Here is a 23,359-nt window from a genome sequence, read left to right on the forward strand (position 1 = left end):
GTCTAGTAATAATTAATGTCGTTTTTAAACATTCGTTTAAAATCTTGCTTGGCTTTGACTTGTATTGACATAACCTTCAAACATGTGGTATCTACAGAACGGGTGAAGTGCAATTAACAAGTTTTGCTTGAAAAAGTTTGTGTTTGGTTTGGTTTTTGTTGCAAAACTAGGGCTAAGAAGATGGCGGATGAAGAGCATATTCGGCCCTGGATGCTTTACGAGTTCCAATTAGGAAGAAAAGCAAGTGAGGCTGCAAAAAACATCTGTAGTGCTCTTGGTCAAGATGCAGTTAGCGCCAGAAAATGCCAGCGTTGGTCTGAGAAATTTCGCGAGGGAAATTTTTCGTTAGATGACAAGAGTGGTCGAGGCCGTGTGTCCAATTTTGATCAAGAAGCTCTTCAAGCTCTTTTGGTGCAAAATCCTCAAATTACCCAACAAGAGCTTGCGACAACTTTAAATTGTTCACAAAAAACAATTTCCAATCAATTGCGTGCACTTGGCAAAGTCCAAAAGTTTGGAAAATGGGTTCCTCATGAGTTGACCGACAACAACCGTAATCAAAGAGTCACAATTTGCAGTTCGCTCCTCTCTCGTCAAAACCGTTTGCCGTTTTTAGAGCAAATTGTTACCGGAGATGAAGAATGGGTGCTGTATGTTAATTTAAAAAGGCGGCCTCAATGGTTGGACAAAAATGAGGCTCCGCAGCCCACGCCAAAACCTGACTTGCATGCGAAAAAAGTGATGTTGTGTGTTTGGTGGAATTTTAAAGGAATTCTTCATTATGAACTTTTACCATCTAACCAAACCATTACAAGTGCAGTGTATAGTGCCCAATTGGAAAGGTTAGCCCAAGCTTTAAGAGAAAAAGAACCCGCGCTGATTAATCGGAAGGGCGTAATTCTTCACCACGATAATGCACGACCGCATACTGCAAGAATCACTGCTGAAAAACTGCGCCAGTTGGAATGGGAAGTTCTCCCTCAACCTGCATATTCTCCTGATATTGCCCCTTCCGATTACCAATTGTTTCGTTCTTTGCAAAACTTTCTTCTTGGAAAATATTTAATAATGAAGAATGCCTCAAAAATGCATTGACCGAATTTTTTGCATCAAAATCACAAGAATTTTACAACAGAGGGATTAAAATGCTTCCTGAGCGTTGGGCACAAGTAGTAGAAAACAACGGCAACTATATGTTGATTAAATTTTGTTGTATTGTTTAAATAAATTCGATTTAAAAAAAGTATTAGAAACGACATTAATTATTACTAGACTTAATATTATCTCCCATTCTGTTGGTTGCATTTTCTTTTTCTTTTTCTTTTTTAATATATTTTGATTTTTTTTACAGAGAGGAAGGGAGAGGGATAGAGAGTTAGAAACATCGATGAGAGAGAAACATCGACCAACTGCCTCCTGCACACCCCTACTGGGGATGTGCCTGCAACCAATGTACATGCCCTTGACTGGAATCGAACCTGGAACCTTTCAGTCTACAGGCAGATGCTCTATCTACTGAGCCAAACCGGTTTCGGCTGTTGGTTGTATTTTCAATATGGTAGTATTATAGTGTACATTAATACATAAAGTTTAAATTTGTTTATTTAAAGTTTTTCTTTTGTGGGCTATGCTTTTGGTATCAAATATAAGAAGTCACTGCCATGAAACTTTTCCCTTATATTTTCTTCTAAGAGTTTTATAACTTTAGCTATTACATTTAGATCTTTGATTTATTGCTCATTTTGAGTTAATTTTTATGCATGTTGAAGGTAAAGGTTCATCTTCATTCTTTTATATGTGAATATCCAATTTTCCCAGCACCATTAAATGGGTCTTGATATTTTGTTCAAAATTACTTGATCACATATGTGAAGGTTTATTCTAGGCTTTCTGTTGTGGACCATAACTTTGTAATAAGTTTGACATGAGAAAGAGTGAGTTCTCCAACTATGTTCTCCTTTTTTCAAGATCATTTTTGTTATTCAGTGTCCCTTGGTATTTGCTATTAAGTGTCCCATATGAATTTTAGAACTGATTTTTTCTATCCTGCAAAAAATTTAATTGAGATTTTAAATTACATTGAATCTGTAGATCACTTTGGGTAGAATTAAGATCTTAACAATATTAAGTCTTTTTCAATCCATGAACATGGATGTCTTTTCCATTTACTTGTGTCCTTTTTTTTTCCAACAGTGTTTTTGTAGTTTATGATAGATAAGTCTTTCACCTTCTTGGTCATTTATTCAAATATTTTATTAATTTTGATGTAATTATAAATGGTACTGTTTTAATTTCCTTTCAGATTGATTTTTTGCATGCTGGTTTTTGTACCCTACAGTTTTACTGAATTTATTAGTTCTAAGTTTTGTGTGTTTCTTACCTTAAGATTGAAAGATCTACAGAGATAATTTTACTTCTTCTAAATGAGGAAAGACTGAAGAAATAAAATTGAATCATTACGGTCAAGCTGCTAAATTATTAAAATTAAGTAGTCTGAGCTATGAGAAAACAATTCCATTCTTGCTTTAACTAGCCTGGGAATTTAAACTTTTTAACTCTTCAGTTGTGCCTATAGATACACAGACATGTAAATCCTACAGATAAACCTCTGATAACCCTTTGAACAACTTAAAAAGAATGTTCACGTAGACAGATCACCTGACATCCATCATCCAGATGACCAGACATAGGACTGATTACCACTTTGAACTAATCTAAGGGCTAAGAATGCAGTGCTGATTTCTACACAAGAATGTGACTTTTACTATAAAAACTTTCAGCTTGCCAAAACCGGTTTGGCTCAGTGGATAGAGTGTCGGTCTGCGGACAGGTTCGATTCTGGTCAAGGGCATGTACATTGGTTGCGGGCACATCCCCAGTAGGGGGCGTGCAGAAGGCAACTGGTCAATGTTTCTCTGTCATCGATGTTTCTAGCTCTGTATCTCTCTCCCTTCCTCTCTGTGAAAAATCAATAAAATATATTTTTTTTAAAAAGATGCAGAAATCCTTTGTGTTACAAATCTACAAATTCCATTGAACAAGATGTATATTACTAACTAGTGATAAAACGCTGTGGGATGCAAGAGCATGAACTCTTTGCTGCTAGCAAATGCCCTAAGTTCAATAGAGACTATCTTTTTCAAAAGTTGCCACCTTTTTAAGAAAAGAAAAAAATCTGGTTAATTTCTGAAATAATTTCACTATGTAGTTCTTTGATAAGTCTCACTTGAGCATTTTTGGGGGGTTTCCTTGCTAAAAATTTCTAAGAACAGATGATGTGTGAAGCTTGATATAAAATATTTCTAAAAAGATGACAAATTTTTAAAATATTTATTCCATACTAGAGGCCCGGTGTACGAAATTCATGCATGGGGGTAATGGGGGGTTGTCCCTCATCCCAGCCTGCACCCTCCAATCGGGACCCTTCAAGGGATGTCCGATTGCCCGTTGAGGCCCAATCCCGGTGAGCAGTCAGACATCCCTCTCACAATCCAGGATTGCTGGCTTCCAACTGCTCACCTGCCTGCCTTCCTGATTGCCCCTAACTGCTTCTTCCTGCCAGCCTGATCACCCCCTAACCATTCCCATGCCAGCCTGTTTGCTCCCAACTTCCCTCCTTGCCGGCCTTGTCACCCCTTACTGCCCTCCCCTGCAAGATTGATCACCTCCAACTGCCCTCCCTTGCAGGCCTGGTCCCTCCCAACTGCCCTCCCCTGCTGGCCATCTTGTAGTGGCCATCTTGGGTCCATATGGGGGCAGCTATCTTGGTCTTGTGTGTTGGAGTGATGGTCAATCTGCATATTACTTTTTTATTAAATAGATAGAGGCCTGGTGCATGGGTGGGGGCCAGGTGTCCGAGATCAGGGTGGAGATTCCCTTGGGGCATGGGGTGGCCAGGGCGAGGGGCCTGTGGTGGTTTGCAGGCCAGCCACGGCCCCTGGCGACCCAAGCGGAGGCCCTGGTTTCTACAATTGAAACTTTGTAGCCTGGAGCGAAGCCAAGCCTTCTGCTTGCTCTGTGGCTACCGCCATTTCTGTTGGAATTTGTTTCCCTTCTATAATTGAAACTTTGTAACCTCGAGTGGAGGCCTAGGCTGGCCAAGGTGTGTGGAAAGCTTGGCTTCCTCTATTGCCGGGAAACCCAAGCCTCCCTTCCTAGTCTCTGTGGCTGTAGCCATCTTAGTTAAGTTTATTTGCATACTCACTCTGATTGGCTGGTGGGCATGGCTGGCGGGCGTGGCTTGTGGTGTAGCAGAGTGATGGTTAATTTGCATATTACTCTTTTATTAGGTAGGAGGGTTCTTAGGCAAAATTCTCCAGTATATACTAATACACTCTCTGTTGAAAGGCACAGTTAGGAGATAACTACAAACTAAGACCACATATTTTCCTCTGATGCTTTACCCTTCAAGTAATCTCATCTCTTGCAAACTTCGGAGGAAATTTTTTTTACTGATAGTGATCTATAGCTTAGTTCAAACCAGCATTTTTGGTTTGGTCTTTATCTCCTTTAGTTTCAGCATGGGTAGATGCAGGTTCCAACACAGTGACCTATATCATTTTTAGTACTTTTCATGTTCATATTCTACTTATTCAGAAAGTCTATGAATTAAATTGTAATTATTCTTACTATAGAGCTACGCTTTATCAATTATTCTCATTTCTCTTGAAAATTATGAAGTTAACAGAAGAGTGAACTTTGTTTAGTTTGAAATTCTAATGTAGAATATATAACTAGCTGGGCACATCTCAAGATGCAAATGATTCAGATTTTTTAAATTACAAAATAAATGTATTATATTAACAAAAATAGCAGTATATCGATACATTAAAATAGCACATGTACAGCAGATCCAAGATCAATACTGCAATAACAATGCATGAAGAGCATGTTCACTTAAAGCATCTATTCAGCTTTTAGTAGACAATAAGCTCTTAGTACCTATTTATAATTATTTGTATCTCCCATCTACCTCAGTATCATTTACTAGCTCTTGATCTCTGAGCTTAAGTTTCCACACCTGTAAAACTGAACTCTAAAGAATATTAAATAAAACTTAAATACCGTATTTTTCGGACCATAAGACGCACTTTTTTTCCCCCAGAAGTGGGGGGAAAAAGTCCCTGCGTTTTATGATCCAAATATAGCCTACACATATATTGTACTTTAAAAAAAAAGTTTTTTTACTTGCCCGGCTCTGTGTGGTCTCTGTGTGCTTGCCCGGCTCTAAAATGGTTCTAAATGCTGCTGTTTACTTTACAGGGTTGATTACATGTGTTTATGACTGTGATGTTGGGTTTTAATGCACATAAAATATTTTAGGACACTATTTGTTTCAGAATCTTTTTTTCTTCATTTCCCTTCTCTAAAAACTGGTGCGTCTTATGGTCCGGGGCGTCTTATCGTCCGAAAAATACGGTAAGTATTCAATGCAGTGCTTAACACTGGTGGCTATTATTCATTCATTTAATTAAACAAGTGAATACATGTTGAGCTTGGCACTTGGGATACAATGTGAGTAAAAACGTACTTAGTGGGAAGGATAGTTATTAATCAAATAAAACAGCATTTCTCTTTAATTTTATTGGCTAGTACTCCCAGAATAATATTAAATACAGAAATGAGAGTTAAGTTTTTAGTGACCAGATTTGTATATCTGAACCTGGATCAACATATAGGTGTTATGTCTTCACAGCAATGTCAATATATGAATTCTGTATATCAAGAAAATTAAAGAATAATTGTTCTCAGTCACAGTCCTTTAAAATAATGTGCTCTGAGAACAATTAATTTTATTGATCCAAGAAATATTTGCATACTATCAAAACATATCTGTTGTGTGAAATAAGACACGTTATGTATGCTAACATCTTCCTTGTATAATTCTATAATTTCATGATAGCATCCATATTGATGCTCCCATCATCCCACCTGTCCCTCTCATTTCCCAGTTCTTTGTAATTTTGGGACCCTACTGATTTTTATGTTTGTCTCACGCTAGCCTCTCTATTCAGCACTGCTCTGCTTTCCAAATCTCAAACTTGAGCTCATGGTCATTCAGAGGTTACTTAAGGATAAAGGTAGGACTACTACTTTAAGTCTAGTCTTCTTTATACTGTACTCTTTTGCCCTGGCTCAGAATCCCTGGTCATCTTTCCTTGTAGTCCTTGCTACCTATTCTCCTGTACCACTTCCTGTCACTGTTCCTCTGCCCTCATACCAATAACATAGTATCATTTTCCTGGAACTGACATTTTTTTATCCTTTGTCCTGAGAACAGAGAACATGAGTAGCAAAAAGGAGAATAGAGAACAGAGACAGTCTTTATGTACGTAAATTCAAATTTTAACATAAAAATTACCTAGAACAGTGTTAATAAGCATTGCTTTGCAGTCTTTGATTCCTTAACTTTCTAACCCCCCCTGGGCTCATTTTTCTTTTTACTCTAGTCTCTTTCCCTTTCCGGTATTTTAGACTCTTGATCAACTCCATGATCACAATTTTAAATATGAAATCTAATCATAGGCCTTTATAGCTAGAAAGGACTTCAAAGATTAGCTTCTCTACTTACAGATGAGAAAACTGAAGTCTAGAGATTATTTGCCCACGGTAACTGAGCTGAATCAAGTATCCAGATGTCTTAGTTTTTCCTGTTTTGTTCTTTCAAATCAGTACTCTTAGTTACGTAAGTGCTCTCAGACTGTACTTATTATTTAGAGAGCAAATGGGCTGCCTGGCTCTAATCTAATCTGAAAAGATACTTGGTTGTTGGTGTATTCATGGGACTAACTCCAAAGAGTGACCTCATACTATTCTTAGCATATAATTATGGTTTAAATACTGAGGTAATTTAGCTATATCTGTATATGCTCTATTACATTTTGGAAGAAGCAGAACTGACACAGACAGAACTTTTGTGGTTCCTTTTCAGAAGCTCTATTGGAAAACCTTAATATTTAGAATTAAGAAATTATAATGTTGGTATTAAAGCAAACTTTTATATGACTTACAGAAGTATTATACATTAATCATAAGAGTCTCTAGTATTCACAGCAGGAATATTCAGCAAATGTGTACATGACTTAGCTATTCTTTATTCTTTCTTATATGCAATATAGTATTGGTGGGATGCACTGGGTAAAAGGAAATGGCCGAGTAAATGAATTATCTTGTACATTAACATAAACAGGTCACTATCAATAATACACTTTAATAAAGATAAAAATTATGAACAACAAATACATATCTATCAACAAGTGAATCTAAAAGTCAAGTGAATTAAAAATCTGAGGAACAGAATAAACTGGTGAATAGAATAGACTCAGGGACATAGAATGGGAGGGGATTGATAATTCTCAGGGGGAAAGGGGTGTCTGTGTGGGGGGTACAGGAAGAGACTGGACAAAAACCATATACCTATGGATGAGGACAGCGAGGTGAGGGAAGGGGAGGGAAGAGGGTGGAGTGGGGACCAGGTGGAGGGGAGCTATGGGGGGAGAGGGGGGGGAGAAACAATTGTAATAATCTGAACAATAAAGTTTAATTTAAAAAAATTTAAAAAATAATATAATACACTTTAAATTTACATTGCCTCTCTGTCCTTTCATATTTGTTCTATGTGATTCTTATTTCAACCTCAGAAACTACCTTGTAAGCAGGTAGAATAGCTACTACTAGCTATCATTTCCATATACCATTACTATGCATAGTATTCTGAATGAATACACAATTTCAGACTTTTTGAAAGAACTTCACATTAAGACTGATTCTGCCGAGACCGGTTTGGCTCAATGGATAGAGTAGGGGTGTCGAACTCAATCAGAGAAGGGGCCAAAATCTAAAATCCAGCCTAAATCGCGGGCTGAATGGTTTACTGAACAGTCATAAACTGTCATTGTGATGGAAACGCAGCGGAGTGCAGTGATGACAGCGCGGTGCGGGCCACATTGCAAGGCCTGGCGGGACGGATTTGGCCCGCGGGCCTTGTGTTTGACACATGTGGGATAGAGCGTCGGCTTGGGGACTGAAAGGTCCCGGGTTCGATTCCGGTCAAGGGCATGTACCTTGGTTGCGGGCATATCCCCAGTAGGGGGTGTGCAAGAGGCAGCTGATCGATGACTCTCTCTCATCGATGTTTCTAACTCTCTATCTTTCTCCCTTCCTCTCTGTACAAAATCAATAAAATATATTAAAAAAAAAAAAAAAAAAAAAAGACTGATTCTTTTTTACTCCTAAAACAATACTGGAGTAAATCTTATACTATACATGAAGATGTACTTACAAGTATTATATCTATGAAATGAAAGGAAGACTATTAAAATTCTTACCTAGACATTTAATATCTATAGCAAAATAATATTTAAAAATAATGGTTTGCTAATGTGAAATAAATCATATTAGGATAGTAAAAGGGCCTTTCTTTTTTTTGTTGTGGCCTTCCACAATTTATGAGAAGCAGCTGGTAATTAAACCCAAGACTGTTAACTCCTCTGTTTCAAACAAACCCTGTTCAAACTGCAAGAGAACATAAGTCACTATCAAGGCTACATTCTTGCATACATACTCCTCCTCCCTGCTATTTTTATCAATACAATTCAGGAATCATTTGCACCCAGAGGTCTCTAGTTAGTAGAAAGTTCCCTTCCCCCCTCCTCTTCAAACAAGACTCTTTTGAACTCTTCTTACTTTTATTATAAGCATGTTTTAGAGACTTTGGAAAAATACTAATAAGACACCTCTCTAAGACATCTGCCTGGATTGTCTCGTTAAGAACTAACAAAGACAACTCCCTAATGTCTCCTCAATTTCAGCCAAAAAAAACTCCTCCCTTCCTTGTCACCTAGCAATAGCAGCCAAGGCTTATAAAGAGGGCCCAGCTTTTGTTTTTTGCCTTTGTACTGATTACCAATGCACTGGCCCTTTCCCTCTGAGAAACATAAACTTCCTCTTTCCATCTATTTCTTCTTTTAGTTGTGAACTAGAAGCCTGGTGAACGAAATCCATGCACGAGATGAGGGGGGGGGGGGACCTCAGCTCAGCCTGCATCCTCTCCAATCCAGGACCCCAGCAGTTGGACATACCTCTCACAATCTGGGACCACTGGTTCCTAACTGCTCATCTGCCTGCCTAATCACCCCTAACTGCCCTCCCCCCATGGCATGGTCACCCCCAACTGGCCCCCTGTCGGCCTGCTCGCCCCCAACTGCCCCCACCCCGGCCTGCCTGGTCGCCCCTTACTGACCACCCCCTGCCAACCTGGTCACCCCAACAACCTCCCGCCAGCCTGGTTGCCCCTTGTTGCCACCCCCCTGCTGGCCTGGTCACCCATAATTACCCTCCCCCGTCAGCCTGGTTGCGCCACGCAGCCCGCCGCTCAGTCATTTGGTCATCCCTCGCTAACCCCCCTGCTGGCCTAGACACCCCACACAGCCTGTTCGGTCATCCATTTGGCTGTTTTGGTTGCCACAGTAGCTTATGCTTTTATAGATAGATAGATAGATAGATAGATAGATAGATAGATTCTTTCACAGCCTACGTCATGGGCCAAAAACCCTAAAACAACATATATTTGGAATTACAATACAATAAAAAGATATACTAGGACCGTGGTCAGCAAACTGCAGCTCAAGAACCACATGTGGCTCTTTGGCCCCATGAGTGTGTCTCTTCCACAAAATACCAGGGCCTGGGCAAGTCTATTTTGAAGAAGTGGCGTTAGAAGAAGTTTAAAAAATTTGGCTCTCAAAAGAAATTTCAATCATACTGTTGATATTTAGCTCTGTTGACTAATGAGTTCGCTGACCATTGAACTAGGAGAAAAGTATACACATGGAAGAATTTTAGCAGCTAAGAAGAGATGGAAATAAGACAAATAAAAATATTTCATTGTAACAATGTGTTTTTCTGGTAGATTTATATGCAAATGAAATAGACTGAAATTTTACACATAGACAAATACTTTCCGCCCCCCCCTTTTTTTTTCTTTTTTCAATGTATTTTCCTGTCTATTTTCAAAAAGGATTGAGGAGAATTACTAACAATTATATCAAATTAGACCATTTATTCATAGCTAGCAAAGAAATACAGTAAGGTACTTAAAAGGTATTATAAGTGGACATGAGTCTGTTACTTTTTGTTTTATTCCCAGCTCAGAAGAAAAATGTTTGGTTTTGGTTTTGGTTTTTGGTTTTTTTTAGAAAAATGTTTTGAACCTCAATTTATCTTGATTTTTTACTATGCCTTCATCTTAGCACAGGCATATAATTACAAGTTTGTAAGTGTGACTTAATAAACTGGTTAAAAATTTTTGACTGCTATTCTTTCATTCCACAATTAATGGGCCATTAGTTTCCTTAATTTTTCCTCTTAAAATTCTTAAATATTTCAAGTATCCATACTGTTCCTTTCTAATGATGTTAAAACCAAATGAGTATTAATAAGGCCAATAGTGGTAATAAACATTAGGTTTGTGGTATACCTTCACTAAAATATCCAGGGAGTATATCCAACAAAAGAATGTCTGAGATTTTTAGCAAAAAAATAATAATAATAATAATAATAATAATTAACACACATGGACCTCTGAGGAATATCTAATTGCTTTTTTTGAAATTAAGAAATGCACCAGCCTCTTCAATACCCAGATTGCAGGAGGCAATTGATCAATGTTTCTCTCTCTCCCTCTTCTTCTCTTTTTAAAAAATCAATGAAAACATAGAAAGTAGAGAGAAATTAAGAAGTATATTCTACAATATGGAGGAGCATTACAAAAGGGAAGTTTCAAGCTGCTTATTGGTTATGCATTTCCACTGCAGCATTTATGTGGAGTTTCTATGGTAACTAAAGTAAGATTAATAATATACATACATTGGAGGAAGTGATCAGGATTATGAATTTTTTTTTTCACAATTCTACCTTAACCATTATTTCCATTTGTGTCAACTGGAAATTTTATTATGTGGAAACATTGAAGAAATTTAATAAGTTTCTCCCTTAAGTTAGGATTCAAAATTAGAAGGCCATTAAAGATCCAACTTGCAGGACCCTCAAGGTTATCAGTAAGAAAATATAAAGTATGGAGAAACTTTATATGCATTATCTCATTTAATCTTCAACCATAACCCTATTATATTCAGAGAAATGGGTTCTCAGAGGTTAAGTGATTTGAAAGGTGCAGAATTAGAAGTCTTTCCAGTTGACACTGCAGGAAAAAGACAAAAGCTACTATTGATTTGTAAGGTATTCAGACTTAGGTTGGCAAATGCATGAAGCAAGTGGCTACTCAGCTTTTATTCATTTCTCCTTGTGAATTGTCCTGAGTTCAGTAAAACCATAACTGTGAAAAACTGCAATGCTTTGGAGGGAAAAGAAAAAGATTGAAAAGTGTTACAAATTTTGACAAATGATTCACTGGCAATGTCAGTCTTTGGAAAGCAAACCTCAGGATATATCTGAATCATCAAGTATCTTTCCTGTCAGTGTGACTGTATGAATCAAAGAAAACTTGAGTCAAAATTAAACTTCCCATAATAAACAGGATTTCTCAGATTTTTGGAAAAGCCATATAAATCTCAGTACTCCCCAGGAATTTCTGAATGGCTAAATTCTGTGTAATTTTTACATCCACCTTGCTTAACAGTACATTTCTCTTTCATAAAATTGCTGAAATAAAAGCTTAAAGTTGCATTATCTAAATCTTAGCATGGATTTGGGCCCTAATATAATGCTATAGTTCTTGATGATGGTTAAAACCTATGAAAAGTATTGACTCTCACTTTTCTATGAATAGAGTTGATTGTATTTTGCTACTTTTAAATTCCTAAAAATTCCTTTATTTGACAGTCTAAATGTCATCATTATTATTAACAAATTAATAACCTATACACATTCCCTTTTTAACATGATGTGGGGGAGCTTGAATGCTCCTGCAATAGTGTCCAAGTTATAAAGCATAGGACTCAGTATGAAGCTATCTGTGATGGAAAGCAACAGTGAACAGCCAAGTAAAACTGGCCCCTCGGATCTGTTACTTGGCCTGGCCGTTAAGTGGCTAGTCTAAAGCAAGGAGCTCCTGGGCTTCTGAATTTCACAGACCAGTACAATTTCAAATTAAATTTTGGAGACTGACAAAAAAAAATGCCAACCTTGTGTTTGTTTTAACCTCTTTACTTTAAAAAATAAAGTACATCAATTACTGCTTCCACTCACTATCATTTTATAAAACAAGCAATTTAACACAACACCCCCCCTCCCAAATAGAAGATAAAATCTCCGACAATATAAGACAGTTCTTTCAATTAGCACAATTAGTATCTTATTTTTTAAAAACCACCACATATTTATTTTATGTAATATTAGTGGAATGTTTATTGTGGGACCTGCATCTGAAAATCAAGAGTCCAAAGCAAAGATTCCAAACTCTGATCCTTAGATAACACCTTAGGGGCTTTAAAAATAATGAATCCTGGTCTTCCTTCCAGATCTATGGATTCAATCTCGGGGGTTAGATGGCCAGGAATTTTGATGTAGAGTTAAGTTTGAGAACAATGATCCATAGTATATATAAACTTAAGAATGATTTAGGCAGTTCTCGGTAACAGTGATGTTAAATCTAGTCCATCTGGGCAAAAGAAGTTCCAGGTAGTGCTTTTAGGAAATCAAGTAGAGTTGTGCTTGAGGTTCAGGTGTCTATTTATTTGCAGATACCTGAGCATTTTATATAATTAGGTTATCTGTGTCTATCAATGGTACTTAGAATTATAAAAAGCATTTAATCTGATTATAGAAACAAAAGGTAGAATGTTAAAAACATGTTATTATGTTAATACATATTTAGCTTTCTAGGATAAAAATGCTTTAACCACAAAATGCATTAATGTAGGATATGGTTACAGTAAGATATCTGAAATATAAATATGAATTTTTCAAATTAGAGCAAAGTACTTCTTTTCTGTCCATCTACCTTTATTGCTCAGGAAGACTATGATTCTCAATTTTACTACATGATCTCTTCCTTTAAATTCACTTCTATTTCTATTTAGAGCATTTTTCCTTTGCTCTACTCCCATGTTTGAGAAGCAATAATAGCTCTGTACTATGATTTATTTTTGTGTTAAATAGTATTTTAAAATCTGATAAGAGCTAGAAAAGCTTTATAGCATCAAGTGCCTAGAGAAGTTTATAGAATGAACATATGCAGCCTATTATTTTGTAGATTAACATCTTTTTCTATCAGGCATTTAAGATAAAAATCTTGGTGGTAACATAAATAAATTTAAATGGGTTTACATTTGCCTCATAATTTTTATTCCAACAGATAATTCAACAGTTGTTGCTTATAAATAATTTGTAGTGAGACAGCATATTCTCATACTTATACATGTATTTCAGACTCATTCATTTATTTTGCATTTATTCACCAAGGACACGCTCATCCTATATAATAAAAGCCTAATATGCTAATTGTCCAACCGTTCATCTGACTTTTCAACGAGTTGCTATGATGTGCACTGACCACCAGGAGGCAGGCGCTCAAACCAGCCTTCTGCTGGGGTCTGAGATTTCGACTGGGCTGGAGGGGCCTGACACGCCCTAGAGCTCTCCCACGGTCCCTTCCCAGCCCCAATCATGCACCAACGGGGTCCCTCCGCCTGGCCTGCGCCCTCTCGCAGTACAGGCTGAGGGACCTCACTGGTGCATGAATCCATCACCAGGGTTCTAGTCTTATATAACAGTAAGCCATCTACTTCTTTTCATCTTCCCTGGTATCCCTCTATTCCAAGCTACCTTTCTTAGGATACTGTAGTGGCCTTTTAACTGGCCTCTCCCTGACCTTTCTAGTTGTCCTCTGATCTGTTTTTCACATTGTAGCTTGAGTGAGCTTTTCAAAACGCAAGTGATCATGTTGGGCAATACAGTGCGATTGTTAAAAGCAGTAATTCTGGAGCCAGGCTGCCAGGGTTCAAATCTAGACTGCCATCTATCAGCTGTATCACCTTGGACAAGACACAACCTCTCCTCTATAAGATGGAGATGTCAATATGTATATCCTAAGTGGGTATAAGGTTTTAAATCAACTAATAAATTAAGGGCTCTGCAAATAAGAGCCTGACTCATCATCCAACATGTCTTTATCTGTATTTGTTTTGTTTCATTCATACTGGCGGGGTTTTTGTTGTATTTGGTTTTCCCCATCTGAAAAAGGACCTCACACCTCTGCACATTTTACACCCCAAACTCACTCTTCTGTCCTCTCACACACGCCTGTTGCCTATTAGCTCCTAATCCTTTTTCAGATCTCTGTTAACATCCTTTCCTCAGGGAAACCCTCCCTGAACCTAGTGGTGACTTAGGTTTTTAGGTTGATATCATCTTAAAGAACTTTGCTCCTGTCTTTCATTCCTTTGTGTGACTATTTGACTAATAGAGCTCCTTTATATCATGCCTGTTTTTTGCTCACATTGTATCCTTAGTGCTTAGCTCAACACTCAATCACTTTCTGATTTAAATGAATGAATAATAACTATCATGTGTGCCAGGTACAGTGTTGAGTTTTTTATATATCATCTCATTTTTGTCTTATCTGATGGTAGGTATAATAACTACTATTTTACAAATGTGAAAAGTAAAGTTCAGGGTTTAAGAGCTACTAAATGACACGAGGCCAGGCGAGACCTTACAGTCTACTAAGAAATAGATAAATGCTTTAAGTGAACCCTGAGTCAATTACATACTATTTGTGCATTAGTATTACACCATTGATGTTTGATCTGATATGTCACATGATGTTTTAGTGCACTAACATATTAACACAATTAAACAAGAAAAAGAATGTAGAGGTATAAACATTGCAAAAAGAGAAAGCAGAGTATCACTACTTGCAGATCTGATACCCACAGTACCTAGAAAATTACTAAAAAACTACTATACACCAAAAAGCGAATAATTCAGTGGGGTAGTAAGATACAGAATTAATATAGAAAAATAAGTCACTTTAATATATTTACCACCCAGCTGGTATAGCTCAGTGGCTGAGCGTCGACCCATGCACCAAGAGCTCACCAGTTGGATTCCTGGTCCGAGCACATGAGCACATGGGGTTAACAGCTCAATCCCCAGTGGGGATCAGCCCGCCTCTCTCTTTCTCTGAGAGGTCAGCAGTTCAGCCCCCACCCACCGGAGCCTGCTGCGCACACAGCCTGGCGTTGGTCATCCCAGTCCTTTTGGACATTACGGTCCCTGGCTCTTTATAGATAGAGATATCGTTATTGAACTCTCCCCATTTAACCCTTTTGAGTACGTTATTTCCTACTGGGCACTGACCAACCCAATGTCCATTGCACAAGACTGAAGACAAGACATTCTGATAAGTGTGGCAAGTTTTACAAGGCAGCACCAGACATAGTGCTTCCTACAAAGTAAGTCATTCACTAATATCTGCTGAATATGTGAATGACCCCAATGAAGGGTTTAGAAATTGTTGGGTAAATCAGTTACCATTACAGGCACTTAAAAAAAAAGGAGGAGGGTTTGAAGTCACAAAAACCTGGGTTCAAGTTTAGTTTTGTGTGACTGAAGTTAACCTTTCTTATTAGTTTCACCTTCTGTAAAATAGGATTATTACAACTTACTTCATTGAATTGGCATGAAAATAAAATAAAATATAGCAAAGTGCCATGCACACAGACACATTCCAAATTCTAAGATCCTCTCTTTCACAAATTCAACACTTTCAAAAAGACATTTGGCCAGAATTATATAAAATGCCTCAAAATTGCTGAAACCGGTTTGGCTCAGTGGTAGAGCATCAGTCTGCGGACTGAAAGGTCCCAGGTTTGATTCCGGTTAAGGACATGTACATTGGTTGCAGGCACATCCCAGGTGGGGGGTGTGCAAGAGGCAGCTGGTCGATGTTTCTCTCTCATCGACGTTTCTAGCTCTCTATCTCTCTCCCTTCCCTTCCTCTCTGTAAAAAAATCAATAAATTATATTTTTTTAAATGCCTCAAAATTACTTGTTAACTTATATCTTAAGACTTTTGTTTAAAATGACATAACACAGTAAGATAAAATAATCTTAAAAAGATGAGGAAAATGATAGAGATAAAAATATGATACCTAGAATGAGCCTATAAACAAAATGCAGAAAAAAATACAAAATACTTGCTAAAAGTTTACCAGAAATCTGACTGTAAATTTATTAACAGCAAGTTCAAACTAGGAAATGCAAATATTGTAATCATAGCAAACAGTTTCTACACAATAAAAAAGCTTAAGAGAAAGTTCTCCCAGGAGCCTCATAGAGAACAAAGTTCTCATGGTGAAGTGACCACTTGTTAGGGACCTTCAAAAATGTAACTCTGCACATACACTGAGGGCTAGGTTCTCAACAAAAGCAATTCGATAAAGGTAGTCTAACACCCACAGTAAGAATGAAGGCTCTGAATACAGAAAGACCTGGGTTTATATCCTCGTTCTACCATCTATTACAAAGCAGTATCAGACAAGACACAACCTTTCTGAACCCTCCAAACTCAGGTACACTGACTCAAATATAATAAGTATTCAGCAAGCATGAGATTATTCCTAGAAAGATACTAAAAGCAATTCAATGGGAATAGAAAAAGGATATGAAGGCATTTTCTAATGTCCTGATTTAACCTAAGTATAGATTTTAGAACATGAAAGCAATGGTTCTCAAACCTTGGTATTATCAGAATCATCTGTGGTATTTTTCAAAAATACAAATTCCTGGGCCTCATTCCCAGAGAGAGCCTCATTCAAGAGGTTAGAGTAGGCTTGGGAGAGTTTGTTTTGTTCTTACTGCTTTTTAATTCCTGAGATGATTCTAATTATCATCCAGATTTGAGGATTGCTAATTAACAGCATTTCTCAGCCAGTGTTAACCACAGTCACCAAGGAAATCTTATAAAATTCCAAATGGCTGACCACCCAACAGCCCCAGAACTTAATGAATCAGAATCTGCAAACCATGCTGGCCAAATGACCAAAAGCTAACTGAAATAAGAGAGGAATTACAGTTGTTCAATTAAAGGGTATAAAAATCTACAAAATAGCCTTGGTCAGGTGGCCCAGTTGGTTGGAGCATCGTCCCATACACCAAGAAGGCTGTGTGTCCAATTTCAGATCAGGGTACATACCCATTTTGTGGAATGGCAAGCAACTGATCTATGTTTCTCCCTCTCTCTAAAATCAATAAACATATGCTCAGTGAGGATTTAAAAATATCTACAAAATAAATCAATAACCTCTGGACTATCAGAAGTTGAATGCAGGGATGATCAACATTTTACCTAACAAAGAAACAATTAGAATAGATTAAAAAAAAGAAGAAGAACTAAGTTCTCAATCTGGATAATAAAGTCAAACAACTATGAAAAGGAGGGGAGGGGGAATGGAACTTCTATTAACATAACATTCTATCTATACTGTAAATGAGTAAATGAGTGCCACTGCAACCTTTGTATTCTTGCATCACTAAAAAAGAATACTGCTATTATTCTTAGAATAAAACTGAAGAACCAAAATATCTTCGTTATAAGCATTAACTAAATTCTGCAATAAAATTTAGAGTTCAAAAGGTCATATATCAATCATGCAGAAGGCTTTCCTTATTTTTAAATATCTCCTAAACCTCAACTCTCCTGTCCTTTCATAGCTGAAATACTTTAAGCAACATAAGAAAGCCTCCTACCTAGATAACGAAAAGTGCTGCCATCAGCCCTAGCCAGTTTGGGTCAGTGGATAACCAGCCCTCGACTGAAGGGTCCCAGGTCGATTCCCTTCAAGGCATGTACCTCGGTTGCATGATCTCCAGCCCTGATCAGAACCCATGTGTGAGGCAACCAATCAATGTATCTCTCTCAGATCGATGTTTCTGTCTCCCCTCCTCCCTTCCCCTCTCCCTAAAATCCAATGGAAAACTATCCTCAGGTGATAGTTTCTTAACAAAAACACAAACAACAATAATAAAATAAAATAAAAACACAATGAAGTACCACTTTATAGCCATATATTTGATGGCTAAAATCAAATTCAGATGACACCAAGTTCTGGAAAGGATGTAAAGCAATCAGAACCATATATTGCTGGTGGGTATATAAAATGCAGAGCAGTCAGAGTTCCTCAAACAGTTAAATACAGTTACCATATGACCCAGCAATTACACTCTTAAGTATATGTCCAAGAGAAATAAAAACATACTATAATATGTCTACACAAAAACTTACCCATAAATGTTCACAGCAGTATTATTTACAATAGTCAATATCAGAAACAACCCAAATGTGCATCAACTGATGAATGAGTTAATAAAATGCAATATATGCATAAAAAGAAAACATTATTCAGTATTAAAAAAAAAAAGAATTACTGATATACTGTATGTACAACATGGGTGAATTTTGAAAACATCATGCTTATTGAAAATTACCAGCTGGCCGGCGTGCTCAGTGGCTAGAGCATCGGCCTAAGCACTGAAGGGTCATGAGTTCAATTGCCAGTCAAGGACATGAACCAGGGTTGCAGACTCAATCCCTGGCTTATTTGGGAGGCAACCAATCGATGTCTCTCTCTCATATTAATGTTTCTCTCTCTCCCCATTCCTCGCCTCTTCCTCTCTCTCTAAAAAGCAGTGGATTTTTTAAAAAGAAAGAAAAATGCCAATCACAGCTCCCTGTTCCTCCTGTTCAACAGACAGCCACATCTTCCTGCAGAGGGCCAGCCGTAACTCTGAGCAGGATGGTGAAGGTCAGAGTGAATAGACATGGCCCTATTGAGTGCCTGGTCACCAGGGCTGCTTTTAACTCTGGCAAAGTGGATATTGTCACTATCAGTGACCTCTTCATTGACCTCAACTACATGGTCCACATGCTCCAGTATGATTCTACTCATGGTAAGTTCAAAGGCACAATTGAGGCTGAGAATGGGAAGCTTGTCATCAATATAAACTCCATCTCCATCTTCCAGGAGTGAGATGCCGCAAATATCAAATGGGGTGATGCTGGTGCTAAGTATGTTGTGAAGTCCACTGCTGTCTTCACTAACATGGAGAAGCTGGAGCTTACTTGAAGGGGGGATCCAAGAGGGCCATCATCTCTGCCCCTTCTGCAAATGCCCCATGTCCGTGATGGGTGTGAACCTTGAAAAGTATGACAACTGCCTCAAGATTGTCAACAATGAATGCTTCCTACATCACCAACTGCTTGTCCCCTCCTGGTCAAGGTCATCCAGGACAACTCTGGCATTGTAGAGGGGCACAATCCATGTCATCACTGCCACCCAGAAGACCATGGATGGCCCCTCTGGGATGCTATAGCATGATGACTGAGGGGCTGCCCAGAACATCATCCCTATTTCTACTGGTGCTGCCAAGGCTGTGAGCAAGGTCATCCCCGAGTTGAATGGGAAACTCACTGGCATGGTCCTCTGTGTTGCCACCACCAATGTGCTGGTTGTGGATCTGACCTGCCACCTGGAGAAAGTTGCCAAATATGATGACATCAACAAGGTAGCAGCTACCAGAAGGCCCCCTCAAATACATCCTGGGCTATAGTGAGAACTAAGTTGTCTCCTGCGACTTTAACAGTGACACCCACTCCTCCACCTTTGATGCTGGGGCTGGCATTGCCCTCAATGACCACTTTGTCAAGCTCATTTCCTGGTATGACAATGAATTTGGTTACAGCAACAGGGTGGTGGATCTTATGGTCCACATGTTCTCCAAGGAGTAAGAATCCCCTGAACCACCTGCCCCAGTGAAAGGAAGAGAAGCCCTCAGCTGCTGGAGAGTCTTTGCCCCAGATCAATCCCCCAACACATGGAGAATCTCCTGATCTCCATGTCCATGCCAGATCTGCTGAATAAGGGGAGGGGCTTAGGGAGTCCTACCTTGTTGTGCACCATCAATAAAGTTCACTGAACCAAAAAAGAAAAAGAAAAATGCCAGTCACACATACTGTATGATTCTATTTATATGAAATGTCCAGAATAAGCACATATTTTGAGAAGACTAGTGGTTTCCTAAAGCTGGTGTTGGAGGAGAAAGGGAAATAGAATGTGATTCCAAATAGGTACTGGCTATCTTTTTACAGCAATAAAAAGTCACAGAAAAAAGACCAGTGGTCAGGGTTAGGAAGGAGGAATGAGTGGATAGAGCACAGAGGACATTTAGGGGAGTGAAAAATTACTCTGTATGATATTGTAATGGTGACTATATGTCATTAAACATTTGTCTAAACCCATAGAAAGTATAACGCCAAGAGTGGACCCTAATGTAAATTATGGACTTTGGGTGATAATGATGTATCAATGTAGGTTAATCAATTATAACTCTGGTGTAGGATGTAGATAATGGGGGCAGGAGACATATGGGAAATCTCCGCCTTCTGCTCAATTTGACTGTGAACTTAAAACTACTCTTTAAAAAGTAAATTAGCCGAAACTGGTTTGGCTCAGTGGTAGAGCGTGGGTCTGTGGACTGAAAGGTCCCAGGTACGATTCCGGTCAAGGGCATGTACATTGGTTGCAGGCACATCCCCAGTAGGGGGTGTGCAAGAGGCAGCTGGTTGATGTTTCTCTCTCATCGACGTTTCTAGCTCTCTATCCCTCTCTCCTCCTCTCTGCAAAAAACAATAAAAATATTTAAAAATAAATAAATAAATAAATAGTAAATTTTTAAAAAATCAATGGTTGGAGTGGTGAGATGAGCAGGTATAGGCAAAAGGGAGTAAATTTTTTTTATTGTAGTAAAATCACACAAAATTTACCATCTTAACCATTTTAAGTTTACAATTCAGTGATATTAAGTACACTTATATTGTTGTACAACCATCAACCATCATTCATGAGCAGAATTCTTTTCATCTTCAAAACTGAAACTCTATACCTATTCATCAGTAACTCATTCCCTTCTCCCTGCCCCCAGCAACTGCCATTCTACTTTCTATGAATTTGACTGCTCTAGGTACCTTCTATAAATGGAATCATGCAGTATTTGTCTTTTCGTGACTGCTTTAATTTCATAATTTAGCATAATGTCTTCAAGGTTCATCCATATTTGCAGCATATGCCAGTATTTTCCCTAATTTTTTAAGACTTAATAATATTCCATTATATCTACACACCATTTTGATTATCCATTTATATGTTCACAAATCCCTGGGTTACTTCTACCTTCTGGCTACTGTGAATAATGCCATGGACACAGGTGTACAAATATCTCTTTAAACTCTGCTTTCAGGCCACAGAGGATTTTTAAGAGATGAAGCTATTCTATATGATCTTGGAATGGTAGACACATGGCATTATACATATCAAAACCTACAAAACTTCACAGTTCAAAGAATAAACTTTAAGGTATGCAACTTTTTTAAAAAAAAATCATTGATAAAGTAAAAGGATTCCAAGAAAGAATACAGATTAAGAAAATATAACTATATTACAAACGCATGGAACAACCTCACTTAGGAGGATGAGCGAAATGTTGCTGACCTAAGTAACTTTGAAAATGGGGATTATGTAAGACTAAGAGAAAAAGAGCTACAATTAAGTACTGTACTCTAGTTGATAATGTTGGTTCCCCGGGACTATAAGTTAATAACTTTGATATTGCTATAAATATATACTGAAAAGGAACAAGTAAGCAACTGGATATCAGGTGAAGGGAATTAAGAATGGAACTTTGCCTGGCCAGTGTGGCACAATGGTTGACTGTTGACCTATAAACCAGGAGGTCACGATTCAATTCCCTGTCAAGGCACAAGCCCAGATTGCAGGCTCCATCCCCATTGGGTGTTGTGCAGGATGCAGCCAATCAAAGATTCCCTCTCATCACTGATGTTTCTCTCTCTCTCTCCCCCTCTCCCTTCCCCTCTGAGGTCAATAAAATATATATTCAGGCAGTCCTCAGGTTACGTTGGACTCAACTTAGGTCGTTTCATGGTTATGTTGCCATCTCCATTTATAAAAAAAAAAAGTTCCGTCATTTCAACATATATACATATCTGCTTTATGTTTTTTTATTATTTATTTACAAGTAAAGGTCAGGACTTGTTATCTTTCTTTTAAATTTTTCTTATGTTTCACTTCATTACTGCTGTGTGTGTGCTCCTCACGTGAGTGACACAGCTGCTTATGTAGGTGGGTTCCGATTACTGTGAAAATCGCATTACACCGCGCCATAGGAACATGTCTCCGATGTAACCGGAAGACCTACTGTATTTTTTAAAGAGTGGGAATTTTCAGATAAACAAGAAAATAGAAGGGCACAAGTGGTAATGGAATAAAGTTTAAAGCAACAGTAAGAACTCAGATTTAATTTAATGTAGATACGATGATTACAAATAGAAGTATTCGTAGATATGTGTATATATGCAGGTTAGTGTACACACATATAGGACCTAGGCAGGAAACATGCAAGATGAGACTTGTAGTCCCAAAAAGTAAGGGACTTTTAAAAATCGTTTTTATGGAGATAATGTTCAGGCACAGGAGCCACCTAAAAAAGCTCCCAATGGGAAAAGCTGAAGCAATCAGAGCAATAAAATAAATGAAATAGCGGTGGATTATAAACCAAAGTATAAAATAAATATCCCTGAGTCCTTATTGATATAAATAAATGATTGGATAAATAAATGTGGGAGAGAGACAAATATCCTATTCAGAAGAATTCCAAATAAATTATGTAGATACTCCACCCTAAAATAGAGAAGCAGAACTTCTAAATATGAGCTGTACATAGTGACTTCCTTCTAGAGCACATGTGTCAAACACAAGCCCCCGGGCCAAATCCGTCCCGCCAGGCCTTGCAATGTGGCCCGCACCGCGCTGTCATCACTGCACTCCGCTGCGTTTCCATCACAATGACAGTTTATGACTGTTCAGTAAACCATTCGGCCCGCGATTTAGGCTGGATTTTAGATTTTGGCCCCTTCTCTGATTGAGTTCGACACCCCTATAATACAGTATAGATAGAATGGAAAAAATAACTTGACAGCCTGGCTAGGTAGCTCAGTTGGATGGAGTGTAGTCCCAATAAACCAAAGTTTTAGGTTCAATCCCCAGTCAGGGCACATACAAGAATCAACCAATGGGTGCATGACTGGGAAGAACAGTCAATGTCTCTCTGTCTCTCTCGCAAATCAATAGATTAAAATAATGTTATAGTGGAATAACTTGACAAACACTATTTCAGCCAGATGACCAACATCAGTATCTACTAACAAGTCATAATATGGTATCTTTGGAATTATGTGATGAAAATGACATATTTTTCCAAAAAAAAAAAAAAGTAACTTCAGTCTGATTGTGAGAAAAACATCAGACTAATTCCAATAAAGGGC

At 38.1% G+C, this 23,359-nt stretch overlaps 1 protein-coding gene, 1 long non-coding RNA gene and 1 pseudogene across 7 annotated transcripts in view; 1 reads left to right on the forward strand and 2 right to left on the reverse strand.

Annotated features, from left to right (window-relative positions):
* The window catches only part of FNBP1L (formin binding protein 1 like), a 108,278-nt gene that overhangs the window by 72,707 nt on the left and 12,212 nt on the right, over positions 1-23,359 (reverse strand). The gene's annotated exons all lie outside the window — the stretch shown is intronic.
* Positions 1,033-22,768, reverse strand: LOC118723802. The gene is made up of 3 exons (XR_004989376.1): positions 22,409-22,768; positions 13,326-13,333; positions 1,033-1,043 (listed from the first exon to the last, which is right to left on the reverse strand). It is a non-coding gene; the product is annotated as an uncharacterized LOC118723802 (long non-coding RNA).
* LOC118723800 lies at positions 18,759-19,769 on the forward strand (annotated as a pseudogene).

The sequence above is a fragment of the Pipistrellus kuhlii genome, unplaced genomic scaffold (genome assembly GCF_014108245.1).
Source record: "Pipistrellus kuhlii isolate mPipKuh1 unplaced genomic scaffold, mPipKuh1.p scaffold_m20_p_2, whole genome shotgun sequence".
Lineage (NCBI taxonomy): Eukaryota > Metazoa > Chordata > Mammalia > Chiroptera > Vespertilionidae > Pipistrellus > Pipistrellus kuhlii.